The sequence below is a fragment of the Ursus arctos genome, unplaced genomic scaffold (genome assembly GCF_023065955.2).
Source record: "Ursus arctos isolate Adak ecotype North America unplaced genomic scaffold, UrsArc2.0 scaffold_11, whole genome shotgun sequence".
Classification (NCBI taxonomy): Eukaryota; Metazoa; Chordata; class Mammalia; order Carnivora; family Ursidae; genus Ursus; species Ursus arctos.
Genome location: NW_026622775.1, coordinates 1,027,963 through 1,042,786, shown reverse-complemented (window position 1 = coordinate 1,042,786; position 14,824 = coordinate 1,027,963). Strand labels below are relative to the sequence as shown.

At 41.1% G+C, this 14,824-nt stretch overlaps 1 protein-coding gene across 2 annotated transcripts in view; it reads left to right on the top strand.

Annotated features, from left to right (window-relative positions):
- CXXC4 (CXXC finger protein 4) overlaps positions 1-7,631 on the top strand; it is a 420,398-nt gene extending 412,767 nt beyond the window's left edge. For both annotated transcript variants that reach the window (XR_008958588.1, XR_008958586.1), the window contains 2 exons: positions 3,014-3,094; positions 5,542-7,631. The gene's annotated coding sequence lies outside the window, so the exon portion shown is untranslated. The remainder of the gene's footprint in view (positions 1-3,013; positions 3,095-5,541) is intronic.
- The last annotated feature ends 7,193 nt before the right edge of the window (positions 7,632-14,824 follow it).

Sequence of the window (14,824 nt, the reverse complement as noted above, 5' to 3'; positions counted from 1 at the left end):
ATTGTCTGGTGGCTCCTGCAAAAATGGGGAAGTCCTAGCTGCAAAGCTAAAGGATAGTGTTTCACTTGGTGACAATGTGACTGGCTTTGTACCAGTCCTATCCAACCCTATGGCTGACTTTTGTGAGTGAAGGCAGGAAAACTTCATATCAGTCTCCCCTGCCCCACTGTTTATATTAATAATTACTTATAGCTTCGTTTGGTGAAGGCTTATCTTTATAAGGCTGATCGCATCATCAGTTGCAAGAGTAGGCAACACACACAGGACTTTCGCAGGAAAAGGGTGCTGTAACTGTGTTTCACGGCTACGTTTTAACCACGTGGAAAAAAACCTCGAACTGTAGAATAACTCAGAGGGAAAGGGGGAGGAGCAGCGGGAGAGTTTATGACTGTTTCAAACGGGCTTATAGTTGCCTGTAATCCTTAGGAGATTTGTGTCAGGAGTTTCAGCTGAGCGTGCTGGGCGGAAGCCACACGTTCAGTAATGGGGACATTTTTGCCATCACTTTTAGCCTCTCCTGAGCACTTCATTGGGGTGGTTACACTGTAGAAATGAATCAGAATACCTTGGAATTTCTAACAAACTTTAAACAAATATTTGTTTACCAGTATGTGTGGTGCCCTTCGTAGGCTGGGGAGATAGATTTTGTCCCTGTCTTCACAGAAATTACACTCCAGTTGGTGGGCAAAATGTTAAACTAACATTAGGTGTTAAATGAAAACACTAACTGCCATACCTGGAGACCAACTGACTGTCAATCGGTAGCAGATAATGATCTCCTGTCCAGTTCCGATGGTGAATAATGGTGGCGTGGAGCTACTGTATTCAGGAGGGTTATGAAAGTCATCCTGAGTTCCCTATAAAAAAAGCGTCTTGATTGGTTTTTGATGTCTGTGCATGGTGAGGGAGAGAGACACGAGGGCCCATCCATGTATAGTAATTACAAGTTATAAATTTTAGAGTATCTGGAACTTCAGAAAAAAATTTCATTTTATTAATTCAAATACTGAGTAGTAAACTGTGTAATAGGTGCTTGTGAGTAAAATACACACCATGATGGCCTTCATGGCTTCATGACTTTGTCACTCTGTGTGTGTGTGTGTGTGTGTGTGTGTGTGTGTGTGTGTGTTTTAAAGTTGACTTGAATTTAGGGATGTGGGGGGGGGGTGCTCAGCGGTTAAATGTCTGCCTTCAGCTCAGCTCTTGATCCCAGGGTCCTGGGATCAAGCCCCACATCAGGCTCTCCCCACATCAGCTCCCCGCATATCAGGCTCCCCAGGTATCCAGCTCCCTGCTCAGTGGACTCTCCCTTTGCCTGCCATTCCTCCCACTGTGCTCTCTCTCTCTGTCAAATAAATACGTGAAATCTTTAAAAAAATAAATAAAGTTGACTTGAATTTGAATTTTGGTAAAAAGTGCTCTCAAATCCAATTCAAATTTTTTGAAACACACATACACACAAGTTAGATGACAAATTCCAGTGAAAGCCACCGGAGTCTGTTTAGGGTGTGGGTATTTGGGGGTGTTCTGGTAAATAAGGGGGAGAACACTTTGATAAAAAGAATGAATTAATTGAAAGAGAAAAGGGAAAAAATGTGAATAACATGCAGGGACCAATAACAGGCAGTAGAGGATTCTTGACAGGTAGGATTGGAATATGGCTTCATTTCAGACATTAAAAGTTCTTGAATTCTGGACATTTATTGCTTTATCTTGTGGGCTGTGGAAAAATATTGGAATTATTTGAGCAGAGGAGTGATGTGGGCAAAGTCAGACTTTCTATTTCATCAGGTCCTATAACGATAGATGAAGTATCCTAAACGTTGTAGATAAATATAATTTATTGACTACCTACTATGGGACTTTTTATTTCAAAGCTTTTACTGCATGCAATCATTAAGTTTTAATAAACTAAGTATCACCTGGGTATAAATACATCTCTGTTACGATGAATTATATTAAAATTCAGATGTGCTATAGTGAAATAGTGTTAGTGCTATGGGCTTTTTAATAACTTATAATTTGGGATTATCTATCAAATGTACAGTTTTGATTAAAACAGAGATTTTTAAATGTTCTTTGAAACTCTAGACTTCCGTAGAAATGCTTCACGAAATCTAAGATTCATTTGGCGGTTTTCGGATCCTGACTGCAAGTTGTCATCTAGAATCCCTAGTATGAAAAGTTTTCCTTTGTCAAAACAGCATTAGTTATTCTCAACAACTTCTTAGTTACTTGTAACTTGTATTATAATGTATACCAACTTGTAATTTACACGTCTGCTTTGGACACTTAATGTATATTCGTGCTTCTTATTAAAATTTCATTCGAACAAAAAATAATGGTTTTGCTACCAAAAACGTGCAGAAATTGCTGGAGCGAAACAGGATTCTAGGCTGAGTTACCAGTCCTTTCTCTATCACATTTGCACATTTCACATATGTCTATTGTTCATTCAACAAACGTTATTCGCAAGGCTACTATACCAATTATTCACCTAGCGCTTCTCAGCTTCGTTTCCACCCTTCCTTGTTCTCCTTTGCACCCCAGCAGGCTAAAAGCCTACAAAGTACCCTTCTGGACTCCCTTGTCAGCGGCTTCTCCTTAGGTTCTGCCAATGGGAGACATTAGTAGGAGTTTGGAAGACAAAAGAAAAAAGGAAGCTTGCCCCTCTCGCTTCCCAGCCACAGGAGCCACCTCCCAGGGTGGCTCACAGCAGGGAGAGAGCGCGGCTCAGACAATGGCTTCTTACAGCAGAAGCAGCAGCACCTCCAGTGGGATGAGCGCCCCTGTAGCTCCTGGGCCTCCTGCAGCAGACGTGATGCACTTCCAACAGGGTCAGAGCAGCAGTGAGCACAGGCTCCTGGCTTCCGCCGGGGGGCAATGGCAGTTCCCTGGTCTCTGGGTAATCTCTTCTCTGTATTCTTTCACCAGCCCCAACTTTCCTCTTTTAGCTCTTACAGCTCTTCTAACTCCCTTTAATAAGTTCCTGACATTAAATTCCTCTCTCCAGGAAATACCTTCTTTTTCGTGACTGGACATTGACTGATGGACTAATTATATGTTCGAGCAAGATGGTGCACTGGGGCCATTGGTGAGTCAAACAGGCCGAAAGCCAGACTTCATAGAATGAGAGGAAACATTGAACTTCACATGTAATCTTTTATTCTGTTATTTTTTCCAAGATTTTATTTTTAAGTAATCTCTACACCCAATGTGGGGCTCTAATTTATAACCCCAGCCAAGTGTCTCTGCTCCTATTCCCCTCGCCCTTAAAATTTTCAATATTGTTTGCAGGTCACTGTCCTCTGTTAGAGTATAAACTCTATGTGGGCAATGAACCCTACTAGTCTTTTTATTTGTAGAGCCTGTCACACTGGCAGAGACTTAAAGGTACCCAAAGACAGTTTTCTAGTTGGATCCATGGAAGTGGTAAAGACGCAGGGTCAACGTCCTCAAGGAGTTTATATTTTCATAGGGACAGGCAACCCATTTATCTTTTACTTCTCTTCCACTCTTCCTTCTTCCTTGTGCTTGTGATCTATTCAGTCTCATATTGCATTCTTACGGGCCAAAATATTGAGAAAAATGGGAAAGAAATAACAGAAGAGCAGTATTGCAGGTCAGAAAAAATAGCATTGCATTTTAAATCTCTATGTAGAATATTTCTATCTCATTGGAAGAAAGAGCACAGAACTTGTGGAACAAAGCCCCTTTTTTCTAGATTTTCACAAAATGCCAAGATATGAAGCTTCCCTTTTATGATGTGAACTCAAACTCTTCTTGTATACTGGTTTGACGGCATGTTTTGCATTATCTCTAATCCCAGGAGGAGCGGGGATGGTTGAATGTATATTATTCTTATTTGGCTGGGTGGTGAAATTTACATCAGTGATGTTCACTGTAAAACGAAGATTTGGTGTTTTTAACTACTATGTTGGAGAATCTATTAAAGGAAAAATTCTTCATTTTCTTGGCTAGATGGACAGATCCATGAGAGATTTCAAAAGTTATTTCCATTGTGTTCTAGCTGTTGTAGAAATCATTGATATTTAATGAGGATAACGATATTATACAGTATAATCCTTCAGGTATTCCATGTTAGGTATAATTGTGGTGACATAACAAAAAAAAAAAGGTGACGCGAATTCATCAACGGGGTATTTTTTTCCAACTACGGGGCAAGAATATGAACCAAAAAATATCATTTGTTCTTGTCATAAACCTTCTTATGCCTCTGCTCATTTTTTATCACGCATTTGGTTATTGCTTGTTGCTTTTCTGTGTTCTTTTAGCATATGTTGGTTATTGGCTATTGTTTATTTTACTCTGTGCTTCGCTCGGCTTAGGTTTAGAAGCCAATATATCCATAGGAAGTTGCCTTCAAAAATGATTCTTTTTTATCCTGACTTTACCTTTAGTGGAATTTCTTAGGAGTCGTTACTCTCATTCAGCCAGTTTAGAAACAGACAGTTCACCACTCCTGCCTCCGTGGTTGTTTTTTCCCTCCTCCCCCACCTTTAACAAACATTGCTAGACGTCCTCGTTTATAAAGCTCCATCATAACTCCCCTTACTCTTGCTGAACGCTTACACATTGCACCTCCCTGGGAGATGCAGAAAACACACAGATTGTTTGTTTTCACAATGTCTAATTGAAGGGTTGAGAGGGAGGGATTTGGAGGGGGAGGGACTTAAGGCAGATGAAACTGCTGGGGATTTCTCCTTAGATCCCAACTGTTGGTGTTCTATACCCAGCTGGAATCTGAGCTGGTTGCCTTGTTTTCTCCAGACTAGATGGTGGAGAAAAAAGAAATGGCTCTAGTAGTACTACACTTAATAAACATTTACATTTTAGTTATGGGTTCTAGTGATATTTTAAGTAAAGTTAGTACGCGGAATTCCATTTCCTCAACAAAGAAGTCAAAGAGTGGCTTGGTTTCTTGTGCTTTGGACTTTTTCTCTTCTAATAATTCCGAAGTGCAGTTACAGGTCACATAAAAATGTACCTGGCAGTTGGCATCTCTAAAACAAAGAAGCAGGCAGGAGAAAGTGCCTCAAAGAGTTTCCGCGTGTGCTATGTAGGAGCCTGGTGCGGAGGAGTATTTCCACGCTTAATCAGTTCAATTTCTACCAGCACTTTTTTGTTCAATAAATAAGTAGAAAAATTAGTGCTTCTTAAGGAGAGTGGGTCACGTGCGGCCACCCCCAACACACACAGTTTTTTTTTTTTTTTTCCAAACAATTGCGTCAATATTACTATAAATAAAGTGCAACCAGATTGGGATATGTTTTAAAGGCAGCTTCCTAAGGACCTGACGGTTACCAGCCTCACGCCTCCTTTTTGATGTTTCCGGTGTGGAGCCACACACCCCGATTGTGTGCGGTGGCCTCACACGCAGTCCAGAGAAGGCCCGACAAGCAGTCAGGGCGCTGGAGGACGGTTGTCAGGGGGCTGTGCTGTGTTAAGTGAACTGTGCAGGAAAAGAAGAAAAGAAAAGAGGAAAAAAGAGTTATATGCCAGTTCCTCAACCTTTGCTAGGCTGACAACCTCCCAAGGCAACCGAGCCAAAGGTGGCCGAAAACACGGTGCGCGCGGGTGAGGCCTCTGCTGGGCGCCCGCCTCATGGGGATTTGGACCCAGCCGTGCTGGGTGAACTGCCAGAAGAGGTATGTATGGGTTACAGGCCCCCTCCCTCTTCCCCATTCATGCTAACAAGGATAATACTGCTGCTACTAATGACGAAGCCCCTTAGCTCGTTGGGCCCATGTCGCACCTCTGTGCGTTGAGCTGGACCAGCTTCCTCTGAGCGCTAGCCTGAAAACAAAGAGGGAAACAACCAGAATCAAGAGACTGGCGCCGTGGGCCCTGGACACAGCTCAGACCTCAGCCTCTTTGCACTGCGCTGGGCTCCCGGGTCTGAAGAAGGGAGGTATTCATCAGTGAGGGGGGGAACACAGAACTGTAATGAACCATCTCTCGCCCATTTTTATCTCCAAATACCTATACAGATATAAATATAAATAATGGCATGATATCATTGCATGATGGTGATAACATTAATTTGTGCGGTTTTCCGAGAGAAAGAAAGAAAGATCACTCATGCAATCATGTTAGTGTGAATAAATTATATGGAAAAGGACTACATACAAATGTGTTCTTATCTAACATGGGAAAATGACTTGGCTTTTAGTATATTATGACTCTCGTATTTTCTCTTTCACGTATAGTAAAAATATAAACACAGTTGGGTTACAGAACTCTGAGATTTCTAAAGTTCATTTCTAACCTGCTACCCTTCCCCAAATAACACATCATTAGCTTTTAAATACAATACCTTCCTCCCAACTCTAAATAGAAGTTAAAAATAACATTTTGCTCCTGAAAGCCTTAAATTCCATCTTGTTTCTCATCAGCCTTCTGGAGAGACTATACAAGGTTACACAGACCTGACTGATTTATGAATATAATTTTTGTTTTAATTGAAACAGCAACATTTAGGTTCCACCTTAACAGTGCACCTTAAAAGATTATCTCGGTTATTTCACAGGCACCGAGCCGGCACTAATAGTCCAAGGCAGATATTGAAAAGCAGCACAGGGCCAGGCAGATCTATTAGAAATTCCCATCCACGCGCCTCATACATATTGATTTCTGACACCAAGCAGCAGTGAAAGCCCCCGTGGGAATAATATATTTAGCAGGGTTCGCTGCGAGGAGGTCACAGAGTGCATACAGATTAGCTTCAGAGGACCAAGGCACTAGTGTTGGAGCCAAATGCTAGATTTTATATCATTTTAATCTGAACTTTTATAATCCTTTTAGTTCTTCTTTCTCTGGATGGCAGAGAGAAGGCTCCTTCACATGTATCATGCATCTTTTTCTTTATTCCTCCTATAAATGTGCAAATGCTGTTGTAATGGGGAGGAATGTTCCTTTGGCATAAGCAGCAGAGCCCCAACCAGATTTGCTTTTATAAACGGTGGTCAATTCAGATGAAGACATCTTTATTTAAAGATTTCTTTCCGTGGGGGAGGGAAGATCACAAATCTGTATCTTCAGTTTTAACATATAAGCATCAAACCTGGTCTTATTAAAGGAACCATTCCTCCCCTCCCCCGTCTCTGACACTAGGGCTTAATTGAGCAGAAGTTGCATTTATACTGTTACGTCTACGAAAACAAAAATCTAAACATTTTTTTAATTACCTTTCTGATGGGTAGGGAATGCCTGCTCATTATGCAAAGAAGTGTTGTGACTGTTTCAGATGAAGGTGTCAGAGGAGAGTCAAACGGGCATTTTGGAGACTGGAGAGATGCCAGCAGTGGGAAAGGAAAGGTTAGAGGGGACACACTTTGACAGAAGGGTGAAATACATCAGACAACAAAGGGAAATAGGAGGTTTCACTCAACAGACACAAAGGCGTATTGTCTTCCTCTAGACTGCATTTAAATTGTAGGTGTTCTATAAAAAGTTCCCATGATTACTAATAATCAGAAAAAAATAACTACATCTGTGAAGTGCCTTTTGAATCTGACTTATTTTCTCTGGCATCCCAAACAAGCATAAAAGACGGGAAAAAAAGAAAAAGAAAAAGAAAAGTGTGGGGATGAGCAATCAAGACCTATCCTTGAAAATATAACAATAATTACAAGAAAAAGGTGAATTTGAGTTTTGTTTTTATTAATAAAGATTTCTTTTACTAATAAGGAATAATTAAAGTATCCAATTAAGACCTGGAATTTTGCCTGTCAGATTATCTAGCTAAAATATGTCAAACGTTCAGATTCATTTTGCAGGACCGTCTCTAATGATATACATCAATTTTTATTTTACTTTCCGATATGTTCGAGCTGAGCGCAAGCCGTAAAAGAGAGCCATTAAGTTTGGAAAGGGAGACAAAAAAGAGAAATAAAATCTCAAACACAATTTTAAAAACTTGGGAAGTTGTATGAAGATCTGCTTTGGGCAAATACCCCCTGTCAGGAATGCTTGGCTATATTGCGGCCTCAAAACCAGACTTAGCCGAAAACATTTTACTTCCTAATTTGGCTTCTTTGTGGAATTAACACTGAAAGGACAAAAATGCTTGCTCTTAGCTACTGGAGAAACTATAGGATGAAGAAGTACCTGGGTGCTGAAAAATCCGAGGGCCTCTCACTCAAATCGCTGTGGTCTGAGGAGATTGCACTAAAACACTCAGATTAAAGGAAACAGGGGTGGGAATTCCAGAGGGAACTGGACCAGCCGGCTAGTTGACAAAACTAAAGGAATGGTACTCTGCGGAAGTGTCAAGTTCCTTCCTTCGGAAAACAAGAGAGTGTGTGTGTGCGTGTATTCACTCCATGAAGTTGGTGGAATTTTAAACTGCTGTATCACGGAACAGCACGTTTGGTATAATTAAGTTATTTTTGCAGGTGCTGAGGACAGGGTACATGATCGCCAATTTGAAGAGTCCACGGCAGACTCTGACCGGACTCTAAATCATGTCTTGGGTCGGGTATCCCCCTTCCTCGGTGGTGTGGCCGCTCCCTTATCTGGGAACTCCGCAGCTTCTACCAACTTCCAGAATCGATGGCTGTCAGTCTGGGCATGCTCTTGGGCTGAGGGAGAGGTCTCCTGGTTAGAAGAAGAGAAGCGGGCCATCTTGAACCTAGGAGCCCGAAAGAAGCCTGGAAGAAAGCAAGGGCACGCTCAGGACTGGGTGCAAATCTACAGAGAAAGCCACAGACCCGTGTGGGAGGGAGCGCCTTTCTCAGGGCGCTGGGTAGAATCCATCCCCGCACGCGATGACCAGGAGACCTGGCCCGTGGTATCCCCCACCATCCCCAGTTGTCAGCACTTTTCTTAAGTTCCTTGAACATGAGTGTGAGTCCATAAATATTAGGTGACTTGAAGGAATGATATTAAATAGAAATTATACTTGGGGCACAGAGACCAAAACGTAATTGGCAAAAAAAAAAAAAAAAAAAGCAAAAACAAAGCAAAACAAACCCAGTCATTCATCCAGCAGCTCTGTCTTTAAGGTGTCCCTCCATCCTCCCTTCCTGCTCCTGCTCAGTTCTGAACTGCCCCTGTAGTGGGAGACTGATGAAGCTGTTCATTTTTGCCTGGAGGGGGAGGGGCCCATTTCCCCTCAGAAACAAGCTAACATTAGTCCAGGGCCAGGGAAGTACAAGTATCGATGGCTGATCTCCGGAATTTGACTGGAGTTCCACTGCCCAGACGTCACTTAACAATTTACATTCCATTTTTCACCCTGAGTCCACACTACATCTCTCTGTCATATAATCCCGTCTGGCGCCCAGCCCTGCTAGCTATCTGTCCTGATGAAGTTTAAAAACTGAACATTTCTCCCACTTGCGGCTCTGAGCTTGTTTTAGTAGATGACTGCTCATGGCAGAGGTGACCCGTTAAATTCAGAAGAAGGACCACGACAAAAGAACCGCCTGAACACCCACCCTTCTGCACCCTCCCTCCACCAGGTCAGTAAAGCTCCCCCTATTTAAAAGGCCTCAGGACGTTGCATGTATTTTTATTACAAATGTTGGTGAAACTGCCAAGGGGAGGGCTGAAGCTCTCAGGGTTTGTGAGCTCCTTTGGTTTCCCACCAGCATCTAACGCCTGGTCAGACCAGAGGCTTCGTTCTGGTGGCCACCATTTGTAGCGTCGTCTGCTGGGTTACTCAGAAACTCTCCTTGGGCTTAGCAACAGCAGAATGCAGGTGTTGGGAAAGCGTTTTCCCATGGGGAGAAAATTCAGAGTTCTTGTTCATGTACTATTCTATGTAATCTTGGAAATCCTGAAGGAACAGGCACCGTGATTTTAATTATGTATATGAAAACTTCACCTAAGTCCAAAGAAGCTGGGTGGTAGAATTTTTTGGATGATTTTTTGAGAATGTAATCCCTGATCCTTACATAGCTAAGAGTATAAAAATAAAATAGAAATTACGTGATGTGGTTATTCCTAAAATTAAGTTGGGCTTCCCGTTTGCCTGGCTGGGTCAAATATTTTCTTTATCTCCATGAAGAGCTTAAAAATAATGGTCAATGTGTGTGAGGAAATAAAATGTGAAGGTATTATAAACCAAGAGCATAAACTATGTGTGTGTGGTCTACAGTTCCAAATTCTGACAATGTCCACAGTGTAAGAGTAAGATGCAGAGAGAATATACAGATGCCTTTGTGAGCAGGAAACAGGGAAAAAGTCCCTTTTAGTTGGGGGCAAAAATATGCATTTACTTTCAGTAGAAGTAGACACACTTAAATCCCTGCTGAGCGCTGGGGAGGGGTTGGATGAGCTGTCTAGAAAGCATTTTCTCTCTCTTTATAATGTTAGAAATCCTCGGACTGCATTGTGCATTGCAATGCAAGGATTCTGCAGTGTAAGAGCACATCAGGGCATTGAGAAAGGCTTAATGTGTTCTCATTAGAGGAGGATGGGGGAAGGGGGAGGGAGAGGCGCCTTGGGGGATGGAGCTGAGCTCGACCACTCTGGGAAGCATTACAATTTTGTGCCTTCTCACTTCAACTCCCTCAATCCCCTAGCTTTACATAGCTCTTTCACAGACAGTTCAGTAAAATGCCTCCCAAGCCTCGTGTAAAGAGAGCAGTGTTGTATATCCTTGCTTACAGTTTAACAGTTTGTTTGCTTGAGCTTTTTAAATTTTTTTTCCCCCTTTCTGGGCTGCCTACATAAAACTTTTTTTTACATTCACTTCTAATCAGATGAAAACTAGAAAGGAAAAGAGGGCAATCTGATCAATGAAAGAAAATCTAGATGCTTTTAGAGTTATTAAGCTCCACAGAGCTGCCAGCATGGGAAGTCCAGGAGGAGTGAAGTGGGCTTTATAATTGAGAGTCTTCGTAGCTGGTTTGATAACTGTAATCTTCCAGACTAATTTATTTCATTCCCCCCTCCAGTTTGCTGCTTTTCTAGAAGAAATCAAATACAGGCTTCTTTCTTTCTTTCTTTCTTTCTTTCTTTCTTTCTTTCTTTCTTTCTTTCTTTCAGAACATTTTATATATAATTTGGGGGTTTTAAGTCAGAAACAAAAATGTCCACTGCCTCTTAGCAGCATTTCAGATTGTAATGAGCTAGGTCATGCATCCCAGAGTCAAGGAATAAGTTGAAGGTAAGGTCCCTCAGGCATAAAATGTTGAAAATAGCTGAGACCCCTTGTATTCATTCACTACTGTGCCTCCTAGGTGGACCATTGGAATTTTGTGCTACGGACACACAGCTAGCCTACTGTCTTATGCCATGGGTTTCCCCAAATAGACTAAATAACCACAGGAAAGTGTACAGTCTACTCCAAGCCATTTCCTATTTCAATTTTGAAATCTTAACTTACTCTAAAAATTTCCTTCTTATAACTCTAGAAATACAAATAATATGTATTCTAAGAGAGGAACCCACCAGACTAGCTAGACCTTAGCGATTCTACTGAAATTGTGATCTTTGCCACCTGGCTTTGTGAGGTTTGCTTTGAGGAGTTTCCTAAGTAGCACCTCATAAGAATTACAGTTATTATTACTGCTTATACTGAAAAATAAATAGTTCCCAGCATTTATTTCTTATAAAAAGATCTGGAAAAACTATTAGTCAATCAATGCGTATTTCACATTCAGTACCCTGGGATTTTCTTCTTGCAATCCATCTAAGATTTTAGTTTGGAGAGAAATTAACTAAGAAATGTTTGGTTTGATTTTGGGGGATGGGATAGGGGTGGCAATGGATTCCAAGCTGAAAGAGAGAGTCAATTAGATGTTTGTGGAAAAGAATACAAACAATTGTTTAGAAAGGAACCGCCAAGTATGCTGGCTGTTGGCCATAGAAACATCATTTCGAAGTTTTCTGAAGGATAGCCAGTTTGTATATCTTATTAAAACAGTTAAATAGTATCACAGTATGTGGGGTAACTAATACTTTATACAACGTGTGTACCCCACTTATACGAGTGCAGTGTCACCAAAACAATGCCATCCGTACAGCTGCCATTAGATGGACAGATAGAGCTGGCACGCCTGACATTACGGTCATGCATTGTGTATTGCCTCTTGAACTTTTCTAGTTGCATATTGCTATGTGTTAAATATGCCAAATAGGAATATCTTGGGACTTTTAATAAAATGGATTTCATAGTTTTTGCCAGAATAAATGTTGGCTAATTTTTCCGTATTTACTGCTAACTGAAAATAAAAAATTAAATTTATTTTCCTTCTTATTCTAACATTGCCCCCCAAATTATAATCTGGTTAGATTTTAATTCTCATTTGAAATTAAGCAATTATTTTTTCAACCCTATCCCACATTTTCGGAGAAGGTGTCAAGTGATGGTGTGGCACAGCACTTTATTATCTTGTTATCTTAACCAAAATAATAAATAAATAATATTTTGGACAAATAAGTGAACAACTAACGTATATATTTATCTTTGCTTGGAAATTCTTCGGTGCTGGTTGTTCATTTATTATCCATTGGTTCAATGTGAAAAGGGGGATTTTTTAAAATTTTGATTTTCTTATAATGGTAATAATGAGGTAACATGTATTGAGTATCAGGTTCTATGACAAGAGTTTTAAAAATGTGATTTTCTTTAGCCTCCATACAGTACAGTGTGGTAATACTATGACTATTCCAATTTTAAATGTGAGGAAAATATGGCGTCACTAGATCAGATCATTTACCCAAGTTCATAAAGCTTGGAATCAAAGATGTCGGGATTCAAAGCAGGTCTGTTTGACTTCAAAGTTCTGTGCGTTATGTTATATTGGTTCTCTAAAGATTAGGAAATTTCGTAAATCATTGATTTTTGCTAGCCATTAGAGTGACTTTTTCTTCAGAAGGGAAACAGAATTTTATCACTGATTGAATGGAAGCTTTTAGCTAATCTATTTTCTTGGATAATCCATTTATTTATTTATTCAAAATGTACAGAGCACCAATTGTCTGGGTAACGTCACACTGTTTCAGATATGTGCGTGTCTCAAATGGAAGTGAGCAGCATGGAAAGGGCCTGCCTTCATTGTGTTAATGGTCTACTAGGACATGGGATATCGTAATAGAAGTAACCAAATAAAAAAAGAGATTGTTTTGCGGAATGATCCAGTTTGAAGGCAATAAAACAAGATGACACCACAAAAGGTCTGGGCAGGAACTACGTAGACGGAGTGGTCAGGGAACCGTTCTCTGAGGAAAGTCCTCAGAGTGAGTGATCTGAATGATAAGGAACCAATCACTAGAGTCTGGAGGAGAAAGAAAAAAAGTGAACTGGAGGGCTTTGGGTCATAAAAGGAGAGTTATGACCCTGGGGGGTAGAGGTTGGGATAGGGGGATTATTTTGTAAGCCACCATAGCAACTGTGGATTTTATTTTAGGGACAATGGGAAACCCCTGAAGGATTTCATGCAAGGTAATGCATGATTTGTATTTATTATTATTATTATTATTATTATTATTATTATTATTGGAAACGTTCACTATTGCTAAGTAAAAAATTCATTTTGGGGAGCAAAAAGATGGATTCAATACCAGAAAACAAAAGCTATATAGATTTTGTATACCTAAATATGTGTGTGTTGAATTATATAGGATGCCATCATAATGGTATGTTATGACATGTTATGTTACAATCGATTGTAGGCAGTGAAATTCTAAGAGAGTAGAGCTTAGTTGTTAAGAATTTGGAGCCAAATTAGGGGTAGAATCTTTAACACTTTATAGCAGTGTGACCTTGGAAAGTTTTTTTGAAAAGATTTATTCGTTTATTTGATAGAGAGAACATGAGAAGGAGGGGAGAGGAAGAGGGAGAGAGAGACCCTCAAGCAGACTCTGCACTGAGCGTGGAGCCCAACGTGGGGCTGGATCTCACGGCCCTGAGATCACGATCTGAATGGAAACCAAGAGTTGGACCCTTAACCGACTGTGCCACTCGGGCGCCTTGATCTTGGAACTTTTATTAACCTCTCTGAATTCTAGTTTCTTCATTTGTAAAATCAGGATAACTGTAGACTCTATTGGCCCTACCTCACTGGGTTGTTTAGAGGTGTGAATAAATTTGTAAAACAAAAACAAAAACTTAAAACAGCTTTTGGAACCTTGTAAATACTAGAAAAGTGTTTGTTAACTCACATTAATTAAATACAATATAAATACACAGTTTCTCACCCCCCAGAGAACTGAAGAAAGCTTTTGAGAGATCTGTGAGATGGGTTTCTGTCCTGGCGCATCTAAATTTCTCCTTTCCTCAAGCTCTCTGAGTCCTAGGGGCCTCTTCTGCGTGCACCACGCTGATCTGGGCTGAGATGTTCTTTGTTATTTCAAGCCCCTCATTCCTATCTCTTAGCAGGTGCATTTGTTCTAAGTGCCCAGTTCTTATCAGAGGCATTGCCATGGAGGCCTTGCTACCTTCCAATGGGCTGTGCAGAAATCTGGTTGCAGCTTCCCTCAGTACCCAGAGATGGCCGTGTGGCCTCGCAGCCACGGAGAGCCTGGGCACAGTCTGACTCCTCAGCCAGCCCCCACGTCCTGCGGCGCCCCCCGCCCCCCTGTTCTCTCCAGCAACAGGGAGGGATTTAGTCCTCTGGTAGTGGGCAGAGGACCTCTCTGAGCAGAATGATCTGATTAAAGCAAATTTGCCTCTTGCAGGAGCTATTTAAAGCCTGATTATAGTGGGATTCCTTTTACATGTCACAATGTTACAGGAAATGATCATTTTATAGACTATAGTGAGAAAAAGGGGCATGGCAGGTCAAGGTCTGAGGACCCCTGCCGAGGACCTGGCTGACTCAGGTCCCTCCCACCACCTGGAAGCTGAAAG